Genomic DNA, 24,402 nt, shown 5'->3' with positions numbered 1-24,402 from the left:
AGAGGTAAGAGGCAGGCTCTCCAACCTCCAGGAGATTATCATCATATTGGGAAGACAAGGCTATGAATTCTGATTCCTTTTCCTTTCTTATTCTGATGCCGTGGAGGTTTTAATTGGGGCCAACTTTGACTTTGTATAACAGAAGCCCTAAATAAAAGTGGCTGAAATAAGATAGAGGTAAGTTTCTTTTACTAACAGGACACTAGGACTTGAAGAATCACTGTCTACAGGTATGCGAAGTTACTGAGCCCAGGTTTCTGTCTTTTGAGTTGCTCTGTGATTATGACTTTGTTTCACCTGCCTTTCAGCCATTGGATGGACGTCTAGGCAGCAAGTCAAGGCAAGGCAGGCGAAAGGGGAAAAAGACACACGCCAGCCAAGTAAGACCCTTTTAAAAAGCTTTGCAGAAAACCTTACCCAAAGCTTTTGATTACATCTCCCTGGCCACACACATCTGTACAGGAGCCTTGCGAGTGCGCTGGTTTAGCAGGGGCAGGTTGCCACTTGTTAGTAAAGAGGCGGGGAGAATGGATTCTGTACAGTGATTGAGCCATGTCTGCCATAATACATCACCAGGGTACCTAGCCCTGGCCGAACAAATCCTGTCATTTCTCCTCTGATATTGTCCCAGTACTCCATGATGGACACATGCTTTGCATGGCTGAGGTCCTGCATTTGAATTTTGGCATTTCCTGATTTTCAGGCAGCAAAAAGGATGAAACAGAGTCTGCAAGAGTCTACAACACCCAGGTTCAAACCCTCAGCTTGGCTACAGTCTGGAAGAATAGGCTTTGGCAAGTGGCTCTGCCACTCTAAACCACGTTCTTGCTTGTAAACCACCATGGAATTACTTTGAGGATCAAGCACAGCTATGAATATAAAGGATCTGGCCTTGTGCTTGGAACGTAATAGACACTTAAGAAATGTCAGTGGTATTTGTTGCATGCTCAAAGCTGGAAGCCGATTCCTGAAGGATTAGACTGTGTGGGCTTGCTGAATAGCCATATTTATTTATTTAAACCTGTCTTATTGAGTCACAACCACTGTTTCTTCATTCCTTTCAAAATATCAAGATTCTCTTTCCACTTTACATTTATGTAACTGTAGGTATGACAGACGTATGTTTCATGCATATTTAGGGTATTTGTGTATATCTTGTGCATATAAATAGACTTCCTTTCATTGAAACCTGGGCTGTTATGTTGATGTCTGATAAAGGAAACTCAATTTACTTGCACAGTCTTTAAGTAATTTTTAACCAGCAGAGAAAAAGCCTGGACTTCAGAAAGATGAACTTGTATATATTCCTCTGATTTGGGCTGTTGCTTTTTTTCAGGAATGAGAGAAGATAGAAAATGAAGGCAGCTCATGATGGACCTTTATTTTCTTCACAGTGGGAGAGGTCAGGAGTTAGAATTCTATGGGTCTACCCAGCTATCAGTAAACCCAATACATTGAAACCTTATTTATGAGAGGAAAAGTCTTTAAACAAAGGATTTTTGTTAGGGTTCTATTAAATGCGACAGTGTCTGCGTGCTTTTGAAGTGCACTTTGATTTAAATCCAAATAACTGGGACTCAGCTCCTCTGTAAAGCAAGGCACACCCACAAAAGGACAGAGCCTTTCCTGAAGACCCACAGAATCAAATCGTGCTGTATTTAGATTATTGGGGGCAGAAATTATGATCCCTCTGGGGCTGCTGCAGCATTTTGCTGACAAGCTACATGCCATTTTTCTGTAGTGACTATTCTTTACCTGGAACAGCTTCTCCATGGCAACCCCATTCACAGACTGCATTCATTATGTCTCTCTTTTGAAAATGAGCACGTTGGGAAGGAAATGAAATATATCTGTTTTGAGTTCCTAAATGGAGAAAGGGTGTGGCGAGAACAACAGACACGAGGGGCAAAAGCAAAGGATTTTTTTTTTCTTTTTCTCAATTTGTCTCCTTCTTGGATGGATACAAATCAAAAAAGGAGTAATTACAAATCACCTGGTATGTTGGATTCTCTCTTCCATCAGTGAGCATCCTGATGAGATATGGTTTGGATCGATTAATTTGTATCTCTGTTGCTACTAAGTTTTGGCCCAGTGGTTTGCTGAAATTTCACAAGATGCTGTCATTAGGCTTTTCACCTGTTCATTAAGGACTGCCGTCAGCCACTCAAGGCCCTGAGGATTTGGCTGAGGGGAAAATCTCACAATAGCGTTTTCAAGGAGAGAAGTTTTCAAAAGAGAAGAGTGAAAAAGCGCCAGAATGATTTTTCCATTATGTCAGGGGTTTGTTGTTTTCTAAACTTGCTTCTCAGGGTCTAGAAATAAGAGTCTTTTGTAGGAAGATCTATCTTTTCACCTGGAATATGTTAAGAGACTCCTATGAGCAGAAAGAAACAGAACAAAATAAACAAAAACCCTTAAGCAGTCACTTTATTTTATATAAATATCTTGCTTTTCTTTCCCTTCCAAATCTTCTGTGTTTCATTGTTCTTCAATTTTATGATTAAATGAAGGAGCGAATGTCCCATCAGATTGCATTCAGCCAGACAGAGTTTGATTTTAAATCTTGTAAACCATCTCCCACATTACAGCTTTTTTGTAAGTAACAACAGCAGTAGGACGTAGGACTGTGCTTTCCTGCCCAGTAGAAAGCCCACACTACAAACTCTATGGCGTACATGCGGTAATATTGGTAATTGTTCTACTGTGGTTATTACCAATAATTGGTTTCCATAATGGTGAGGTGACATTTCGTCCAGTACTGAATCATTGCAAATTTTTTTCAGGTTCAGTTAGGTATGTTAGACATTGCTGGAAGTTGCCAGGACTGCTTGAATTGAGCCTGTAAATGCCATCCACCCAAGGAGGAAATTCTGAATGAACCAGTATGTGAAAATTCCTCTGCTCTGTGACTTAGTGCCCTTGAGTGTGACCATGTAGAACCATATTGTATTTGTCCTATCTTTGGGAATTGCACTGGTATACCGTTAGAATTCTGGAAACCACCGATGTATTTTAATTGTTAATGAGTTCCATTGGGAAATGAATTTCTACTACGTTGTTACATCTATCATTCAATATATTTATTTATGTTAATACATGCAAACGTTGACATACCAAATACCAGGTCGATTAACCTGAGAAATTAATTGCGCATTTAAATAGCAGCAAGAGGAGAAATACCCACCACTGGAAATTAGAGTTGGGGATTGGTTCTGTAAAGTAAACACCATTTCAATAATACGTGGGGATGAATAATTCCCCCTGAAACACCAAAGCAATAATGTACCGTAAGCATTGCTTTTCTCTGCAGAATTTGCCAGGAATTCAGTGGGAGACAATGTTATGGGGAAGTAGTCATTCACTCTGGGTACAATGAAGTCTTGTTATGATAAAGACAGAGTCTGTGGTCTTTTCTCAGCTTCTTTTTCTTTCTTAAACTAGATCTATGGAGATGCTAATTATAATTGGAACTAGAAAGTTTCTTGGGCCTTGATAATTTCTTCATGACCAGAACATCTTAAAAACAACAACAACAACAACAACAACAACAAAACAAATAAAATAAAACGAAAATCTTCGGCTCCTACAGTTATGCTAGACCTGACTTAGGCATTTTGATAATGCCTGGAATCTGGTATAGGAATCCCTTTCAATCAGGAGCAACCCTCTTCTTATCTGCCCTCATCTCCTATTCTAGCTCAACTCACATCAACATAGGAAACTCACCACGTAGTGGTTAAGAGTATGAGCTCTTCATCAATGGCTGGCTCTTCTGCTTGCTCACTGTATATGACCTTAGACATACAGCTCATGTTTTCTTATGTGCAAATAGGGATAATAATGATACTTAACACATGGGTTGGTTGTCAGGACGAAATGAAGTAATGCATGTGCAATTCTTTTATTTTTTATTTTTTATTTTTCCAGTGTTCCAAGATTCATTGTTTACGCACCACACCCAGCACAAATGCAATTCTAAAGAAGTCCTCCCTAATACTAGGTGTCAGCCTACACTACTTTTCTTCGGTACCTTGGACTCAGTTTCACTTTTGCATCTCAAATTGCAGCAAATAACACATAGTAGACATGAGTGAAAGCACTCTCGGTTCCAGCCTATCTCATCATCTGTCTATTCAAATCTTAGGTGGGAGGGTAATTTGGAGACAATAGTGTTTGACATTAGTCATCAGAATTGATTCAAAAAAATAGCAGCTAATTTGGAGCCCATTGCTCTTTGCTCATTGCTTAGAAAGGTGATGGGATCCTAAAGCTTTGAAGGAAGAGCACAGGGCCTTTTTCAGAGGTGGCTGAGTATGATGCTCTTTTGCTAGAGTATCAGAACAAATTTCCTCCTCCAGAAACCTCTTCCAGATTAAAATACTGCATTTTAAAATCAAGAATCATACCCTTTCATCTTCAGTCATCTTGAACGCTCTGCACTCCTTCTGGATGGTGCATTAGTGGGGAAAGGTTCTTAGTGGGGAAATGGTTCTTAGTGGGGAAAGGGGTTTTATCACCAACTTTCCCCCCCCAACCCATGAATAGGTTTGATTACCTGTTATTTGTGAGACCCTATGCTGAACATTTTCCTGCCACTTACTAGAATTGTCACCTTGATTGTTTCTGAACCTCTTGTGCTACCATCTGAAAAATGGGGATTATAATGGTACCTACCTCATGGAGTTCCATACAGACGTTTAATGCATTAAGGTACATATTTAAAATAACGTGGGGCATATTGAAAGCACTCAGTGGGCAGTGGACAGTATTACCTTGATCTCTATTTCATAGAAGAGGAAATAGTCTCAGAACAGCAAGACAATTTGCATAGGGTTTTAGAGCCCATTCTGCCTGCATTTAAAATCTGAGCCTTTAGCCCTTTACCATTCTGCTCCTAGCATCCACCCTATACAGCTGTAAGTCCAAGTCTTGTCATCCTTAAAAGCTTTTTATGGTCAGTTAGAATGACCTTCATGAGCTTCAGAAGAAACATACTAGACCTGTGTTCAAGAAAGACGTTGCAGAAACATTCTAGAATAAGCTCAAATTTCTGCTTGTCTGTGGGGTTATCAGATGATGCATTTACGTGTAGAATCTTATATCCAAGCTAAGTCTCCTCTTTTTGCTTTGATAGACATTAGCTCTTTGGAGTCTGAGAATAACTAAAATGGAGAGGGGTAGGGCAAAAAATAAAGTAAAATATAAAAATAAAAGGGAGCCAAAGATGAGTGGCTGACGGGAACTTGGGAGTCTACTTTTCCCATGTAGCAAAACTGCTACATGAGAGATAGACAACATGCAACATGGCATGTATTTCTGAGGACGATATTCTCTTAAGCAAACTCTACCCCCAACATAGGGTTAGAACTCATGACCCTAAGATTAAGAGTTGCATGGTCTACCAACTGAGCCAACCAGGGCTCCTCAGGGAAGACATTTTTAAATGATACTTAACTCACAAGAAACCTCTTTCAGTCCAGCTGTATAAGATCAGCTCTCATTTCAACCCTTGCTCAACACAATCCCATAACGAACCAATAATATAATAGGAGGGAAAACTTTTCTGAAGAAAGAGAACCTAGGCAATCAGCAAGTGCAATTTATGCTATTATTTTTGCCTGACTGGCATCTATTTTTGCCTTTCCCTGGTTGTTCTTCTGTCCTCTCACTCTACCTGATTTGGGGGTGGTGCCAGCCACAGGCATAGGCACCCAACCCAGCCTGACCAAAACAGATTAAATCCTCAGCTTTTTACCAGAGTGAATGGGAAACCTACATTTTGGTCTGATGGCCTTGATCATGAAAGGTTATATGTTTGGAGCTCCTGGAAGTCACCCCTGGAGAAGGCCTTCCTGAGAGCAAAGCCAACACAAAAGGAAACGAAGCCAAGAGATGGAAAAGCAGATGCCCTATGGTCTCTTTTGATCAACGGGATCCCACCTGGCCTGAAGTTTTACGCTGGGCTTCTCCTCTGTTATGACAGTCCATAGATGTCTTTCTGTTTATTCCTTTAGGCAGTTTTAGTTGACTTTCAATCACCTGCATTGAAAGAGACAAGGTCAGTGAAGTTTATCTTCATTCTGAGATATCTACCCTCCCAGGTCACTTTTACTTTCTTGTGAGTACTTTGCATTATATGAGATTCCGTCAGTTGTCCCTGAAGAACCTGAGGTCACTAAGCTCTACTAACACTTGGGTTCTGCCTTTCTACCTTTAGATTAACAGAATTCCCTAGATCCTGCATATAATATTAGGAAAAGCTAAGAAGCTTTCTAAGGCAAAGAGAATAGAGATTATTTCCATGGAAGTTTCAAACATGAGGAGATACTAATAATTAATAGAAAATGTCTTTATATCTCATTCAGTCTTCTCAAAATCTAAAAAGAGAGGTATGATATCAATCTCCACTGCATATGGGGAAAAGCAGAGCTTGGAGAAGTTAAATAAGTTGCCCAAGGTCACACAGTTAATGGCTGGTATATCTGGGATTCAAAACCAGATGATCTTATTTTCACATGACAGAAAGAGAAGCTAGAACCTTGTAACCTTCTTCATAGAGGGACACCTTTAATCCAGACCCCTTATGCTTTGATGTGCTGCTCAGAGCTCTTTCCTCAATTCTGTTTCCATGGTGCACCCTGCATCTACACTTCTTGAATGTTCTTGCATTTGCTGGGGGTGGGAAGTCTTTCTCCAGACCTCAGCTTCAGATGCTGCCCACCCAACCATCTGTGGCAACAGATTTGTGTGTTATCAATTAAAGTCTAAAGGAAGTTGGTGAAACCTCCTACTCTAACAGGATGGACTAAAGCAGTTCCTGTTAAAACAGAAATGGGTTGTGTCTGTGATATTGGTAGTTGGTAGGTTTCCAAGAGCACTTTAAATACACCCTGTGCCATGAATTGCTCAGCTCTGATACTCTTTAAGACTTTCCTTTCAGTGGTGGCTCATTTCCAAAAAGTGGACCACTACATAACTAAATAGGGTTGCCCTTGTGGAAAGAGAAACAACATCTACAAGTTGGAGAATCTGGCCCTATGATTTTCACTTTGGGATTCACTTTAGAAACCACAGTTACTTTTTATTCTACAAAATCTTCACACATATGGCATGCCATGCCCCAATTACAGACACAAAGATTCCTTGGTTTCAACTATTCTGGTAGGCTATCCATGTTTTTGATGCCCCTCACCCTGGGAATGCCAAAATGCCAAGTACACAAAATAACCTATAACTTCAAGACAGACCATCCCTAACATATGCCCTCAATTTTGTGAAAATCCATCTAGCAGTTTTTACATAACCAAATAAAATAAATTTTTACATGGGGATTTTCAAAACATATATTTAGCACCTATTCTATGCTGTTTTCTGTGGTAAAACCTGAGAGAATAGAGAGTAATCATATGTGGTTTCTGCCATCATGGAATTTACTGTCCAATAGCAAAGGCTTGCTAGTTGGCAAAGGGTGAGGTCAGCCTGACTACATAAAGGAAAAAAGAAAAAAAGAGTTCTACATATGCTTTAAATGTCTTACAAAGAAATGTGTTTCTGAAGCATAGAACTTTAGTCCCCACTATGGGTAGGTAATTGTATTGACGAATATCATGGTATCTCCCTTTCCATCAACACTCTGACCACAATATGCAAAGAATAATGCACTTTCTTCTCTCTTCTGTTTCTCAACTTCAGAATATTCAATTTTGCTTATGGGGCCACCATGGGCACTGAAGAATGTTTAGCAGCATCCTGGGGCTCCACCTTCTAGATGCCAGTAGTAAACTCCTCCCCAGTTTTAACAACCAAAAAAGCCTCCAGGCATTGTCCCATGTCCCCTGGGTGAATGGGTGACTGGGGAGGAGGGAGAGCAAAACGCTTTCAGCTGAGAACCAAGACCAGCTGAAGGTATGAAAGAGTGGAGAGGTGTTTTCATAGGTTGATCTATAGAATAACCTGTTTTCCAATATTCCAAGAATGGTCTTGTCCTATCATGATCCATATTGATGGAGAACGACAAGTCATTCCTGGAGACAGAGGAATGGACCAACTGACCTCTCAAAGTCTCTGCTGTCCCTAGAATCCTAGGATGGTGTTTATCTACGACCTGGCCTGATTCCTCTCTCTCCCTGTCCCTGAATCTGTACTAATGATAATGCTTGTCAAGCAGCCCCACTATCCACCAGGTCCTTTATGTCCACAGGAAGTCTGGAGGAGACTTTTTTCTTTCTTTCTATTTTTTTTTTTTTTTTGAGAAAGCTTGGCAGAAACATTTTTTTTTTTTTAAAGAAAGGGAAAAAAATCAAATTTAAGGCCTGTGGAAAAATAACTTTCTGTGCTCTTAGGTACCAGAATCAACCATTTGTTAGAATCAAACGTCTGCTAAAGTGTGAAAAATTGTTGGAAGGCATTTTCTAAATTTTGTTATTGTTGTTTAATCAATTAATTTCTATGAGCCCTCTCATTTGAGGTCTGTCAGCTGTCCAGGCCAGGCTGGCCAGCTGAGAAGGGTCCCTACCATCTTTTATTCTTAAGGGCCTGACATTTACCTGATGGTTGGAAAGGTGATTATGCTGCAGTAGAAGGAGTTTAGGACTTAAAAGTTTTAAGACCTGGTTTTCAATCGTATTACCATCACTTCTAGATTTCAAGATCTCAGGAAAAGTTGTTGAATTTCTGGGATTTCTGTTGTCCCTAAACATGGAGGCGGTAAAACTTCTCTCCACTGGACTACCCTGAGCATAAAACAAGAGGGTAACTGTTTGCAAACATTTTAATGCCTCTGGAAACTGTTACTATGAACAGACATTGTAATCATGTACCATTGTCTACTTGCACAGTGTTCTTAATTTCGAATTGGGCAAAACTAGACTATGTCCCCTAAGAACACATTCTAGCCACACTTTTTATATTAATCTCTCTCTTCAGGTATGATTCCTAAACTCTCCCATAATTTCTCACCCCCATAGTCTATCCTACAGATTTTCTTTAATCCAGTTTTTCTGTAGTAAGAGCATGGTGTCAGAATTAGATCTAGAGTCCAATCCCAATGCTGTTAGTATCAACTCCTTGATCTTGAGTATGACATCTTTTATAAACCCATAGCAACCGCCATTTCATCAAGAAATGAGGATAATAATAGATTATATCTTAGAGTGTCATATCGATAATATAAAATAATGACTATAAAGTGACATCAAGGTGCTAGACCCTATTAAGTTCTCAAAATGTGTTAACTGGTATCGATGCACTTGAATCAATTTAAGTTCTTAGACAGAACTGATGTACAAAGTCTCTATATTGCACATGGTATAGTGTCAGTTTTGAAAATATTTCTCTGGTTGAACAACCCGAGAGGACAGTGTCACTTTGTTTTGTGACTCGTGCACCCTGGAACTGTGCAGCCACAGTCTGAGCTTTTCCTGTCTGCCCATGGAGCACTGTAGGAAGACCTACCATCGACACACTGATGAAGTTTTCCTCGAAGCCAGAATGATAAAACCCAGGAAGGGGTTGGAAAAAATGGTAGAATAGAGCAAGGCTTCTTAAATTTAATGTGCTCGTGACTCCCACAGGAATCTTGTCAAAATGCAGATTCTGCTTCCTTGAATCTGGAATGGGCCCCGAGATTCTGCATTTCTAATAAGCTCCCCAGGATGCCGCAGTCTCATGTAGGGACCATACTGTGTAGTGAGGTTCTAGACTTGGAAGTTTGTCTTGATCATAGCTTTCTTTAGATGCACTCCTCTTCCTTGTAGGTACCTATAGCTCCTGCCAGATGCACTTCTCTTCCAGAATTCACTAGATCAGTATGGAATAAGAGGCCCAGGAAATGTTCAACACCAAAAGCACTCTGGAGTGAAAGAAATTTGCCAAACAGGATCACCTATAGATTCCCATCTTGGGAATCATCATGCATGAATGCATCAAAAACTCTGAGAAACCCTACTGTGAAAAAACAAAGACATTTTATGTGGTTTACTGTAGAATTTTCCTTACATATATTCCAAGTGTCTTTAGACCAAGTCGGTTACATCAGAGACTTGAGGGTGCAACCTAGGTATCAATAGATTTTAAACTCTCTCTAGAAGATTCCAATATATCGTGGACACTAGACAACACAGGGTAGGAGGAGGAAATTCTGCTAAGAGAGCACACTTGGGGACAACTCAGCAGTCAAATAGTCCTTCTGATAACTTCGTAGTCAGATGGTAAGCATGGTTGGCCTACATTGATACAATAGGTTTCTTGTTTAAACAGACTCAAAAGACTTAAATCAGGCTGGGAAGGTAGGGGCACTGGAGCTGACAGACTGGGTGGAGAAAGAGCCCAGGGAGTTTTCAACATCCCCCAAAGCCTCCATGCTATTGAATGTGTGTCTCCATCTGTGTCTACTTTGGCTCAGACCTAAGACTTTCCTTGCAACCCTGGAAGTATTTGAGAGAGAAATATTTCTCATAGCTACACTGGACCTAAGTTCCACTCCTAGCTCTTTTACCCACTTCAGGGTAGACCTTTAACAAAGACAGTGAGTTTCTCTGGGTATCGTGTTCCTTGGGTATCAAAAGGGGCTCGCACCTGCCCTGTCGGCTTCTCATATCTGTTGTGCGAATTAAATGTGAGCTTGTGGAGAGAAAACACTTGGTAAACTATTATACCAAATGCAGATAAAAAATTGCAAGATATTCTTATTGTGAAAGAGAAATGCCATCTCCCTTTCTTAGAATTAGGTAAGTTGTCTGGTATCTTTGATCAGATGCTGCAGAAATTTGAGGAAAAGCAGGACTCTGCACGTCTACCAGTCTTGTATTTGACTTCTGCCCAGTGCCTGAGTCCAAACTGGCTCTCTGTGGAAGAGTTAGGAGAAACTTTGTTATCTGGTATGTCTAACTAAACGTTGCATATCAATTTGCTAATCATTTCATCTCTTATAGATTACTTATTATTTCTGATGAACGGATCATGCCCAAAGGTGGCTCCACATTGTGCTACAAATTTATCCAAGCACTGATAAAAATATGACCTTTTAATGACCATTTGAAGTAGCACGGCCATCTGTACCTTGCTGGAAGCCTTATGTACTTAACCTCCCTCTTCCCTGTCGTTCCAACGAGCATTTTCTACCTGCTGGGTTCCTCATTAATGGGCAATAAACTTCGACACGAGTTCAGATGAGTTTGTCTAAGAAATTTTATGTTGTCATTACTGTGTATTTGCATTGTCCTATCTTCCTAAATTTCAGGGATAGGAACCCACACCAAGGCAGACCCATGACTTCTCATGTGTGAAATGATGGGTACTTGAGATAGTTCGTTCTGGGGAATGTTACAGAGATTTCAGATAAATAAGCCTTTGGTTGGTGTCCCTGGAGCTTGCCAACTCTGTCTCTGTCACATCCCCTGCTATGTCCCTCCCAGCTCTGGTAGCCTTTAAAGCAGCCTCCTTATCCATCCTCACCATGGAGCAGACAATTCCACGTGCATTCTCGCCAGCCCTCTTTGGGGATGTAGAGCTAGAACAATACACACAACATCTCTTTATAGGAGTGTTTTGTTTTTTTTTTTATCAGGATTACATTTATTTGAGTTCAAGATGCCTTGTAAAAACCTAATCCTGATAGTATCTGAATCAGAATACCTCAATTGAGAAAAAAAAATTCTTCTTAATAAGTTATAAGCTCAAGATGGGCTTTTTACACAAAATATATTTTTTTAATTAGCAATATTAATTTATTTTGTCCATTTGAGGTAAAGTTGATGTTATTACAATGTCTACTACTGGCTGAATGTTGAGGGTTTTCGTGTATTATGAAGTAAACTAGGTGCTTCATATGCATTGTCTTGTTGTCCCGCCAACCTGGTGTGATAGGTGGTGTTTCTACGCCCATTTCTGTCTCCAGAAGCTGGGGTTTGAAGAAGTTCATAGATTAAGCATTCACTAAGCTCTTAGTGCCATTACTCTATGCACTGTATATACATTAACTTGATCTTTTTTTTTTTTTCACTTGTATTTGCATTTATTTTACACAGAATTTACTCCGGAGCCGTAAATTTTTATTTCTAAAGTTTCTTCTGGGATTTCTTTTTCTTCTGTGCAATCTCATGTTCTGGTTTAGGGACAATCTGCTCTTTCTTAGTAAGGACTCTCTCAGAGCGGCAGGGAGAGCTCATGCATGGGTTTATCTGACCATGAGCCCCGTAAGTTTCACACCACATCTTGGGGACTTTGTTAACCTGGATGTGCTCAATGATCAGAGAATCTACCTCTAAACCCTTCAGTTTGGGGGTAGCTCAGTGGCTCAGTGGTTAAGTGTCAGACTTGATATCTGTTCAGATCATGATCTCAGGGTTGGGAGCCCCCTGCATTGGGCCCCGCAGCTCAGTATGGAGGCTGCCTGGGATTCTCTCTCCCCATCTCCCTCACTAACCCCTGCTCACTCTAAACAAACAAACAAACAAATAAAATCTTTAAACTAAGTTCAGCATCACTTTGCATTTTTAAACATGTGCAGTAAGAATTCAGCACTCTTTTTGGGCCAACAACCCCGTGTCCAGCCCCACTGTTTGGCCCCAGGCACACCTACCAACTCCACCATTGGAGCAACGGAATGGCACAGATGGCTTCTGGAAAGTGACATCCTTCAGATACTTGGCGGCTTTTTGAATATGTGTACCCTTGATGACCTGGGCAGTTTCACATGTGTTCTTAAAGAGAACACAAAGATTTGAACCTCTTGATTATTTGCATGATTTTTGTAGGGTTTTCTCGGTCAAGTGAATAGCAAACTATTTTCAGGGATCCCCTTAGGTCACTTACAGGAAGAATTATATTAACTCGATCTTAATGAACTCAATTAAACCTAATGATCTTGTGAGGTAAGCATTTTTGTTAACCCATTAATGGATGAAGGAACTGAGACACAGAGTTTCTAAACACTTTGCTCTCGTTTCTAGATTTAGGTAGTAGAGTCAAATTTGGACTCAGAACCTGCGTTTCTAAAGCCTGTGGGTAGGCACACTTCCTTATTAACAGAGGGCCAGGAGTTGGAGGCAGGGAGGTAGAACTGGGGGCTAGGTTGTCTGCAAGATGCTGGTCCTTTACCCTGATGTCCAGCTCCACCTAAAAACTGTAATTTATTTCATTTGAGGTGCTGTATGAAAAATGAAGCAAAATCTCTAGTGCTGAGAGGCAAATGCTGTAATCATCTGCATGACTTGATTTTCTACTCCAGTAATATGAAAATTGTCAATTATGGATGAATTATGGATGCTACAGATACCTGTAATTTGTGGCTGCAGTTTTGTAAACACGTGCAGCTGCCTTTAATTTTATTTTACCCGTCGTGTAATTCATTAACACACACCTGTAGTTACCTAAGATCCAGAAACTAATGAAGCCGGGTTCCAGTTTTCCCTGTTTATGTTTTGTACACCTCTCTGTTTAATTACCAGACTCAGAGTTGAGAAATTGGTTAAAAACAGATGCATCCCAAGAAGGAGGCTAGTGATTATCCTTTAAGAACATACTTGAATTCCCACCTCAGCCATTGACTTAAATCATTGCTTTATCAGCTGAAACCCAGGCATTTTAGAAAAGGAAAAAAATTGTAGAATTGATTTTTCTGCAACTGCTCTGGCAGCAAAGGCTAATCATTAAAACGGGATTTTGCAGATAGCTAGTGGAGACGCTTCAAATCAGAGCCTTAGTTGGTGCTGGGGGATACTTCCCACTTTACCGTGTCCCTGGGCAGAGGCCAAGCAAGTCCTCACCTGTGAAATGAGGAGTGCAACACTGACGGACAGGAATTGCTTCTTTTAAGCCTTCCTCTTTTTTTTTTTTTTCCTCCAATGTATTGAAATTGACGGGTTGCATTGTGTATAATTCTTATTTCTCCTCACTGTCATGTTTGTGGAACTATCAAATCTTTTGTATGTTTTTTTCTGCAAAAACATCCTCTTCTTGCCAATTTTTTTTAAACAGGATCTCCACTAGAACAACAGTAGAACAATAAATAAACATAATAATGGCTACATTTTAGAACATAGATCATACGTCGTGCATTCTATTAGACATTTCACATCAATGATTTCATTGGGTCCTCAACATAATCTAACAAGAATGGGTTCATTTTTTTCTCAACTTACACACTGGGACCTGGAAGATAAGTGACTCATTAACAGGGTGGCTCATCTAAGAAATAGGGTCTCTGTGATGTAAACCCAGCATGGCTAGTCATCCTTCAAAGCCTGTCCTCCACATCAGGATGCCATACAGACTTCCACCTTATACAGATGTCCTCCCTCTTCATTCCATCACATTCACCACTAACATCTCCCCTTGGAGAGCCATACCTGCTATATACAAGGTACAAAATGTTTTGTGATGCTCTACCAGTTCCATTGCCTTACGCATGTCTATGTTTGCATAGTTATTATTTAGTTATTATTGACATTACATTGCCAATCTAGATTGGCAAACTTAATGTCTTAAGTGCTTTTTGGCAAGATCATAGACAGGATCGATTTTTTTTCTTTTTCTTGGTATTTTCCTGTTCTTTTGTACACCAGAACATTTATCAAGCTGAAAATTAGAGCCTGCCTCCTCTTTTCCACACCAAAACTTATATACCCTATGTCTCATTGCTACAAGGTCTTATATGCTGCTGGATTCTTTGTAGCAATAATTGGTTTATCTGAGAAGCTCATCCATGTAAATGAATTAACAGCAGATACCATTTATTGGAGCCTTACTGATATGATAAGCTCTATGCTAAATTCTTTACAAACATTATCTTGCAAAGCCCTCTATGATGGCTTTATTATCTTCATTTGTAAATTAGGAAGCTGAAGCAAAGAAAGATTTTTGCCATTGTCCGGGGTATAGTTGGTAGGCAGTAGAAACAGGATTTCAAATTCATGTGTATATGACTTTAGTCCCTCAGTTCCAACCTGCTTGTTGTAATAATATTTCTTAAAATGTGGTTACATATATCAGAATCATCTAGGCTACTGGTTGAAAATGCTGAATTGTGGAATGTTCAAAAAACTCCCTAAATCAGAATCTATCCACACACGGCTTAGGAATCTGTAATTTAAACAACAACAACAACAACCAAACCAAACCAAACAAACAAAGAAAAAAAAAATTTCCCAACTCTCCCTGGAATGCATATAAATTTTATTCAGGTAAACAGCTCGTACTTTTGGAAAAGTTCCTTAGGAAGTAACTGCTACTGTGGTCACACTGGTTCAAATTAGTGAGTGAGACAATTCTGGACAGCCAAAGGGAAATGCCTGACTATACCCCCTCTGAAAATCTGACCCTGAGGCTATTGGTTTAATTCAGTGTCATGACTATAGACTTGATGCTTTTAGAGAAAGCCAGTTCAAACAGGATGAAGCCTCAAAGGGGACTCATTTGATTGTGGGTAATACAGCTAGATCTAGGTATTCAAACAGTATCACTATGAATCCCCATTCTGTCCATGTTTTGGGGCTCCTCTCCTGGTTTTGGTTTCATTCTTAAGTAGGCACTTCCAAGTAGTGACAAGGTGGCCCTCACCACCTCCAGGCTTATATTCTGTCAGGTTAGAACTTCTGGTGGGAAATACATCTTTCAACATAATTCTTCTAAGCACCTCAGGACTTAGACGCAGATTACTACCATAACTTCCCAGAACCAAACAGAAGCTAGGGGGGATGGCAGGCTCGGCTTGGCTTGGCTATACTGGGTTCTGTCCACAGTCCTGAACCTGGGAGGAAGAGGCAGTGAGAGGCAGAATCAGACACTCATGAACCACATGAACTGAGAGTGAGGGAGGCTTGGTCCTTAAGGGAATGTTGGGTCTTGATCCTACAAGCAAGGGGAATAAATGGTGAGCAGGAAAGTCAATGGATATCCTTCTCTGCCCCTGAATGGATAAAATGAGCTATCCTCTGTTCACAGCTCAGCTGTCATTTTCTCCCACGTGATAAGGTGTAGCATAATTTTCTTAGCAAATATTTTAAAATGTCACCAAATGTAACGTGATCCAGTGCTCTGTCAAGTATGTCTCCATATAGATCAATAGTGAACTATTCACATCAGACCCAATCAGCGTTCAAATGGAATTTATCTCCCAGCTGCTTCAAGTCACTGAAATGAATAAAGTGGTTTAATATAGGTCACAGGACACCTTCAAGGACCAATTAGAAACCACTGCAGATTGGGGAGAACAGGAAGGTTAAGATGAGAAGCTGCAAAAGTAGGAAGATGAAGGGCTAGAGAGAATGAGAACTTTGTTGGGAAAGCTGAAAGATAGAGATGAGATGAGACAGAGATGAGATGGATAGAGATGAGGGTGTTTCTTAGACATAATTTGAAAAGCTTTTTTACAGTTCTGAAGGACTTTGAAACTGAGCTCTCAAAGAGGAGTTTGTTTTGCTTGTTCATATTTTATTTATTTTAAACCTCCATGTATTAGCATCATTCATATTTGCAGAGAGGACATCACGGAGGTGGTTAAGAGTCAGATGGTGGTCTGAGCAATCTGGGGGCTTTCTCGGGGTAAGACAGCCAAGGGACAGTCACTCCAACCTTGGAGTGCTTCTTAAGGAACCTTGCCATATGACTTCTTGAGTTAGTTCGCAGAATCACCCCTGGTGTAAAATACTTGCCTTTTGTAACTCCTTTCGCCTCCCTACTACTTAGGTTGCTGCATGGAAATTCTAGCTTTTTGCAGTGATAAACTCATGCACAAATTCAGGTATGAGTTGCCTTATATTTTTTATTTGTATTAAATCAACTTACATTCTCTTTTTCTATCCTCCACCTTTTAGGGCTGATGATAAATTCTATGTCAAGCATTTCATTAATCAGAGTAATTAATGCTAGCCATTCTAATAAACAGCATTCATGTCTTGGTGGGTTAATATCATATAAATTTATTTCTCAGTCTTTTCATACTCTGATTACATATTTGGCAAGTGACTTTTCACGTGATGGTTCACGGATCCTGTAACTTCCATCCATTCTCAGACTCCCTTACTGCGTCCTATTCATGGAGTCAGCTAATGAGCAAAGAGAAAGAGCATGACACATGACCTGAAGTGTTTTAGAGGCCTAGGAGTTGTATCTGCTCATTTTCCATTGGTCAAACTGAGCTGCAAAGGACCCACCTTAACCATAAGGAAGGCTGGTGAAGGTAATTTCCTGGTGTGTCCAAGAAAAAGAAATAGATTTAATAGTACTCGGTTACTTCCTACTATATAATCTTTATAGTAAAATCTAGATAACTGGTTGCAAAATGGGGCTTCATTAGTCTACTATGATTGCAGCTACCAATCCTCCCATCTCTTTCTAAACTCCTGCCATTTCTTTGAGGCTCATGTTTTTCCTCCCTGATGCCCACGTGAGGATTCATGCTGAGGTTGGAAAGCATGATGCCCTAGGTTCATCTTTCCAGAGGAGCATATAACTATCTACCTAACGTTCTTGCTAGTATTCTAGGCTTTGCTAGAGAACACAAGTAATTTCCCTGCTCTGAAGACTCACAGACATCCTTTCTTTTCCCTGGTCTGGGGGTGGTTCTCCTCTCTCTCTCTCACTCCTTGAACTTTTGCCATTCTCATATAACTTCTCCTCTCTAGGCTTCATCTCTGCCCACCATCTTCCCCTGCCCCATATTATCTCTCATTGGGACATTTAGTTTGACTTATATTTTTAGCCCTACCAAGATTCCTGAAGCAGAAAGCATAAAAGTGCTTGGCTCACATTGTGGAACGGAGCTAGGGACAAATACCAGGAAAGAAAATATAAACTATAATTCCACTAAATGATTTTGCCATAAATACATGTTAAAATGTCTTGTTAGTATCATTAATGTATATCAGAACCATGTCCTATAGCATTTAATCATCAAAGCAACCGTATGAAACACGTAATACCTCTCTTTATTTGAAGATGTGGAAACTAAGATTTGAAGATGTTACGTTACTGGTTCCTGGACACACACCCCATTGTGTATAGCCCGTGACAAGAGCCCATGTTTCACAGACTCCAAATTCTGAGTCATTAACAACTATCTCATACTGTAGTTCCTGGTCACGGGGGGCGGGGGATAAGCTCTAACTGCAACAGAGCCTCAGTCGAAGGTTCACCAGCCCCCTGAACTTGGCAAAGTTTAGCAGATGATGCGTTAACATTTATCAAGCATCAACTTTATCCCAAACAGTGGATTAGTGAATTCATGTTTTGTGTTAATATTATGCTTATTGTACAGACGAAGACATGGAGGTAGAGGTTATCCCTTGTCCTGTTAATTAAGGATGGAGCCAGAACTCTAACCTTCATCCCCACAGTCCCATAGTCCACAATCTACTTAGTGCACTGTCCTGTCCATCACTGAAGACCCATCACACCATGGCTTTGGGGGAAAGTCCTTTCTTTCACTGGCTAGGAGAGGAAGAGCTCCACTTTTCAGTCCTGGACCACCAGTTAGAAATCAGCACATCATTTCATTAATAATCAGTAAATAGGACTAGTTGGCTGTGCCCATAATATATGAGGATTCAGTATGATCTAAGCCTGAAGAAAATACTTACAGAAAGCTCCTTCATAGCTCTTTCTCTTTATTTGTTGCAATCCACTATATCCCAGTTTCCTGAAGTCATTTGGGGGGGTGGGTATTAAGCTTGAACAGCTTAAAGTTATATAATTAATTGCAGTCAGCTTCAGTTACAATTACTAATTGATCCAAGCCTGCCAGCCCAGCATCTGGCAGCAGTCAGGAGCACAAAAGTGAGGGCAGGCAGGTGGTTCCAATAATTAGGTTATTACTCCCCCCCCACCCCCGCAAGTACTTGGTTGGTCTAAACCCTAGGGTCAAGTAGGCTGTGTTTGGGTCAAGGATACCGTTTGTGATCCTGAGTTCTTTTGAAGGAACTTAGAGCAGTGGCAGAATAAGCTCGTAGCTGAGGGTGCATTGGATAAAGCACGGATACAGGACTGGTGTTAGTGACCCAGAATCAAAGGAGAGCATCCGGGATCCTCAGATAAATTCTGGAGGAAAGGAAAGACTGTTAGACCAGCAGCCATTGTACCTCTGAGGTTTGGACTTCATGACTTATTCTTGTTCCCCCAAGTCTCTGGCAAACAAGGATGAAGATCCAAAGGTAGGCATGCATTTTGAATTTGTAAGCAATATCCTTTGTGGTCATAATCATGGGATTTGAAATCGGATAGAGTTTCTTGTTTGCTTGCTTGCTTGTTTATTTTCCTCTTGATTTGCTCCTTAGTGAACGCTAGGCTTAAGGTAAATGACACGGTTCTCTAGGCCTCAGTTTCCTTATCTGCAAAATGGATAATATGATTGTTGTGTCCATTAAATAAGAAAATGCAAAAACATGACTTATTATAGTATCTGCTGTATGCTGAATTGATTCATGAATGTTAACCTGTTTTATCCGTATTGTATCCAAAAGAGGAAACAGTTCAGTAACCTACATTTTGAGCGAGGAGGATTGACGATAAGCTCTGAAATGACAAACATTATCCTCGTTTTCATTTCTACAGTAATAGTAGCTATAATCTTTTGAGTACGAATTATGTGCCTGGGAAAACACTAAATCCAGTGCTAGCTTTAATTTATGTTCACCTTCTCCTTGAGATAGATACTAACATACCCATTTTATAGATGAAAAACGGAGGCACAGAGAGATTACAAACACAAAGCAGTGTTCTCAGGCTTTGTGGGTTTTTTTTGCAATATTAACGATCTTTTATGTAGCAGTGTTAGCTTATCTTAGCTTAGCCCTTGCATTTTAATTCAACTTGATCTCAGAAGCAATCAGTGTGGTATAAACAACATGCATTCGAGTCATATTCAGAAAGGACGTGGGAAAATTATTGTTTTATTACATTTATCTTTTATTTGTTAGCTTTTTTAGTATTTTTGTTTGGGGTTTTTGTTCTTTGAAACGTGTTCTTGAGCATCCTGTTGAAGCCCATGCTGAGGTCAGTATTCAGTGGCAGGTAGGAAACTTTGCTGGGTCCGTGATCTTAAAGGAGAAAGTAGAACATTGTCAAGAGGTATTAAAAATAACCTCAGTAATAATGTTCACCACTTCCTCAAAAACATCTGATAAACCTCTTTTTTTTTTTTTTAACTGGGATCTAATTTCTGCCAGCTGTTGGTCTTGCTTAGAAGGCACCCTAACAAATGGAAAAAAATACAGTTTGTTTATTTTAAAATAATTTTGAGTCCTTTGGGACCTTTTTTCCAATCAATATAAATGACAAAGAAATCCTACGGCCTCATCTCCCAGGTTTTATCTTTCCCATTTATTTAACCAAGATAATAAACACTCTTATGTGCTCTCTTCAGTCATTTCCAAATAGGGCTGGTGTCTTTAGTTTATCTCCTCTTTAGCATATCTCTGACTGCGAATTTCATTTTAAGGCCGTCTTTGGCATCAGGCACTGCTAGGTAGATAGCCAGACATTACCTTCGGTCTCCTTACTAACTAAAATAAGACTCTTTGGTTTGAAAGACATAAATTACGATCATGAAAATTTGTCTGGTATTTTTGGTTCAGGGGAAGCCCCTGGGAGCTGGGCAGCTTTCACGTTGCCCCTCTCCACTGTGAGATCCAGTCCCCACACCTTAGACTTAACAAGTTCCAGAGATCAATCAATACCCTTCAGTAAGAATCAGCTGAAACTAAAACCTGTGATGAGCCTTCCCCCACCCCCTTACAAAATCTGCCCTGAAGAGCCCCACAAATATTGAAACCCCAGGCAAACAGCTTCTCTGGATCTTTATTCTCCTGAGAGCCTGAGAAGGACAGGAAATGGGCTTCAGATTTCAGCGAATCTTTACACTGGCATGTGTCCTCCTGAAGTTGCTGGGCAGCACTGCAGCTCAGAAGTGCCTGCCCGCTTTACTGTGGGATGCAAGAGGCCGGCTTCCCAGCATTCCATGGGAGTCCCTACTTTCTATTGCGAACCGTGCTGCCATTGAACCTGTGATGTTCAGTAGGCTGGCATGGTCGATTGTATGTTCAACTTGTAAGGTGTAACTTGTATAAATAGCTCATTAAGATGATACACATTTATCTTTAGTGAATCTTGACAACATAGATACTTAGATACATTGTGGCCATATTGATGGGAGTTGGAGGTGGGTATGAAGAGGGCTCATAAATCCAAAAGCCCTACTGAGGAGAGTTTTCAGGGTTGTTTGTTTACTCTTTCTTGAATTCAGTAGAAGATGAAGTCATTGGCTTGCACAGAGGGTCATGTTGTGTGAAAAATATAGCGTTTAACCCTGGAATCATATTCTGAGGTGAGATGGCCTACATTTGAGAGGACACCCAGAATTCGCAATCAAATTAAATTACTCTTTTCCTTTTTCTTTTCCATTTGCACACTCTTTTTTTTTCTTCTTCTCTTTCTCTCTCTCTCTCTCTTTTTGTCAAGTAAGCACTTTTGATTTCATACAAATTTAAATAAATGCATACTAAAACTTCACGTATGTGTTTTGTATCAGGACAGAGCATTTTGCATGTAGAGAGGTAAGGAGAGAATCCTGCAGTTGGAATGGGGAATGCCTGCCTATTTAGAATTCAGCCAAGCCAGATTGTGACTGAAGGAAGAAATCTCAATCACCTATTCATTCACTGAGCAACTACTGAGTGCCTTCCATACTAAAAGTATTGTTCAGTTTGCTAGGAAGAGATGAGAGAGATAAAAATCTCTGGTTTCAAAGAGCTCCCAGGCTTGTCTGGAGGAGGAAAGGGTTGGTAGACAGCATGGAAGCCACATGACTAAAAGGAACCTGAAGGAGGACTTAATAAAGGATGAGACAAGGTAGCCGGGGATGTTAGAAGAGCCCCTTGAGACCTGTGGTTTTTCTCTGAGACCTACGGTTTTAGTCCTCTAGGGTAGAAGTCAGCCAGCAATAGCCCTGTAAACCATATCTGGCCCACCACTTGTTTTTGTAAATAAAGATTTATTGACACACAGCCACACTCACTTGCTTAAGTATTGCTTATGAGCAGCTGCTTTTACACTAGAACAGAAGAGCTGAGTAGTTGCAACAGAGGTCGGATGGCCTATAGGGCAGAAATTCTTTACTATTTGACCTTTTCTAGAAAATGTTTATCAGTCACTGATCTGGAGGCAACAGATATCTCAAACTACTTTTGATTGATAAAGTAGCTGAAGGAAGAGCTGTTAACTTCGGTTTGGTAACTTTAGTACCAAGGGTTCCCCAACTCTTGTCTGCCTGTGTTTCTTAGTGAACTAGATCAGTCTATTCACATTAGGACTATCATTTTTCCCACCTGAATCAGTAAAAGCTAAGTTTATTTTCTCTTTCCCCTATGACTCAAAATTGTGGATGCTATCAGTATTCTGACTATTAAATTACTTCATTCAAGTATTTTCTGGTCATTCTCTGAAAGTTCCATTAACCATGTATATACCAATCTGACATAGTGAAATTCTGAAAACACTCAAGGAGGAATATTTTGAGCCCAGGCAAGAATCAAAAAAGGAAATATAATACACTCTCGCCTGAATGATTTTGTTATCTGGAAAGCCTAAAGTGTTTTATAGTGAGCTCTGTGTCCAGATTCAAAATGAGGAATGACAAAATTTTTAGATAAATTGGTTTGTAAAATATTTATGTGCACTTTAGTGGCACAGACAGGAGGTAATCTGTTTTGTATTGAATCAGCTTGGGACAGGAAAAAAAAAAAGCACAATGTTAATGAGATTTTTTAAAGCCACTTTTAAATTCATGTTGGCAAAAGACAAATAGTCAAGACTTTTAATTTCTATAAACTTAACGCCTAGAGAACAAATAAAGCTTTATTAACTTAAATAAAAGTAGCTTTTCTTTCAAGGGCATAGCCATTTATTTTTCTTTCTGTGTAATCTTCTGAAGGACTGCTCTCGTCTATGTATTGATCAGCCTCTTCCAGAGTGTTTCATTGGATTTTAACTAAATACTGTTGATTTGGCAGGGGGGAGGGGGAGAATAGGAAGACTGTAGGGTGATAGAGTGGGCTAATGTGGATGTGGGAGTTAACCAATAAGAATCCTCATACCAGTGATGCTATGGTCTTGATGTGCAACTTGGGTAGACAACATAACCATGTGGATTCACTTTTTTAAAAAATTTAATTTATTTTTTTCAGTGTTCCAAGATTCATTGTTTATGCACCACACCCAGTGCTCCATGCAATACGTACCCTCCTTAATATCTACCACCAGGCCCTCCCAAACCCCCTCCAAAACCCTCAGTTGGTTTTTCAGAGTCCACAGTCTCTCATGGTTCATCTCCCCCTCCGATTTCCCCCAACTCATTTCTCCTCTCCTTCACCCAATGTCCTCCATGTTATTTGTTATGCTCCACAAATAAGTGAAACCATACGAGAATTGACTCTCTCTGCTTGACTTATTTCACTCAGCATAATCTCTTCCAGTCCCATCCATGTTGCTACAAAAGTTGGGTATTCATCCTTTCTGATGGAGGCATAATACTCCATAGTGTATATGGACCACATCTTCCTTATCCATTCATCCATTGAAGGGCATCTTGGTTCTTTCCACAGTTTGGCGACCGTGGCCATTGCTGCTATGAACATTGGGATACAGATGGCCCTTCTGTTCACTACATCTGTATCTTTGGGGTCAATACCCATTAGCACAATTGCAGGATCATAGGGTAGCTCTATTTTTAATTCCTTAAGGATGGATTCACTTTCTTAATGACTAAAGTAAAAATCGGTCACCAGTAATGTAAAACAGTTCTACCTCCATTTCTGTTGCTTTCATTACGGCAGACATCACTAGCCAATCCCTGTACCTTCTTTCTCAAATGAGTCAGTCTCAGATTTTCTCTCAATTCAGTATTCTGAATGGCTTGTTTCAAGAACTATGAGCTCCTAAATAAATTTAAACGATTTGCCAATTAACAAGTAGATGATCTCTGGGTTCTGGTGGTGTATAGAACTGTAATGTTTTTCTTACATATTTTCTGTAGTTTCACCTTCTGTTAATAAACCTACGTTTTCAAGTTCTGCACATGTTAAGATGTGGGTGGAATTTAGAAGAGTGATTAGTTCCTGGTGGTTCTTTGTGGGGACAGTAAAATTACAATAACAGTTTTAACTTTGGTATATCCTAAAAAAAAAAAATCTAGAAGATATGGTGATAGAGCCATTATAGTTGTTAAAATATATTTAACATTGATCCTGGTCAAAGTATGAGTCCGGAATGCAGTTCTGCTTAAACATTATATACTCTGCTTAAAACCCAGTGCATAACTGACAATCTTGTCTATTCATCAAAAGATGGTGGAGATAATGAAATTGAGCCCCAGGTATATTACTCGTGGTATAATTGTTTTTATTATATAAG

The 24,402-nt window shown here is 39.9% G+C and overlaps 1 protein-coding gene and 1 pseudogene across 2 annotated transcripts in view; one reads left to right on the top strand and one right to left on the bottom strand.

Annotated features, from left to right (window-relative positions):
* The window catches only part of TAFA1 (TAFA chemokine like family member 1), a gene marked incomplete at both ends in the record, with an annotated part of 491,339 nt that overhangs the window by 112,592 nt on the left and 354,345 nt on the right, over positions 1 to 24,402 (top strand). The gene's annotated exons all lie outside the window — the stretch shown is intronic.
* Positions 12,057 to 24,402, bottom strand: part of LOC308351352 (large ribosomal subunit protein uL22-like) — a 92,215-nt pseudogene continuing 79,869 nt past the window's right edge. Inside the window, exons 2-3 of the transcript in view lie at positions 12,486 to 12,782; positions 12,057 to 12,288 (exon numbers count right to left, since the gene is read on the bottom strand). The product of the transcript in view is annotated as a large ribosomal subunit protein uL22-like (transcript). The remainder of the gene's footprint in view (positions 12,289 to 12,485; positions 12,783 to 24,402) is intronic.

Source organism: Martes martes (genome assembly GCF_963455335.1).
Source record: "Martes martes genome assembly, chromosome: 1".
Classification (NCBI taxonomy): domain Eukaryota; kingdom Metazoa; phylum Chordata; class Mammalia; order Carnivora; family Mustelidae; genus Martes; species Martes martes.
The sequence above is the reverse complement of the archived record's forward strand: the minus strand, read 5'-3'. Positions and strand labels throughout refer to the sequence as shown.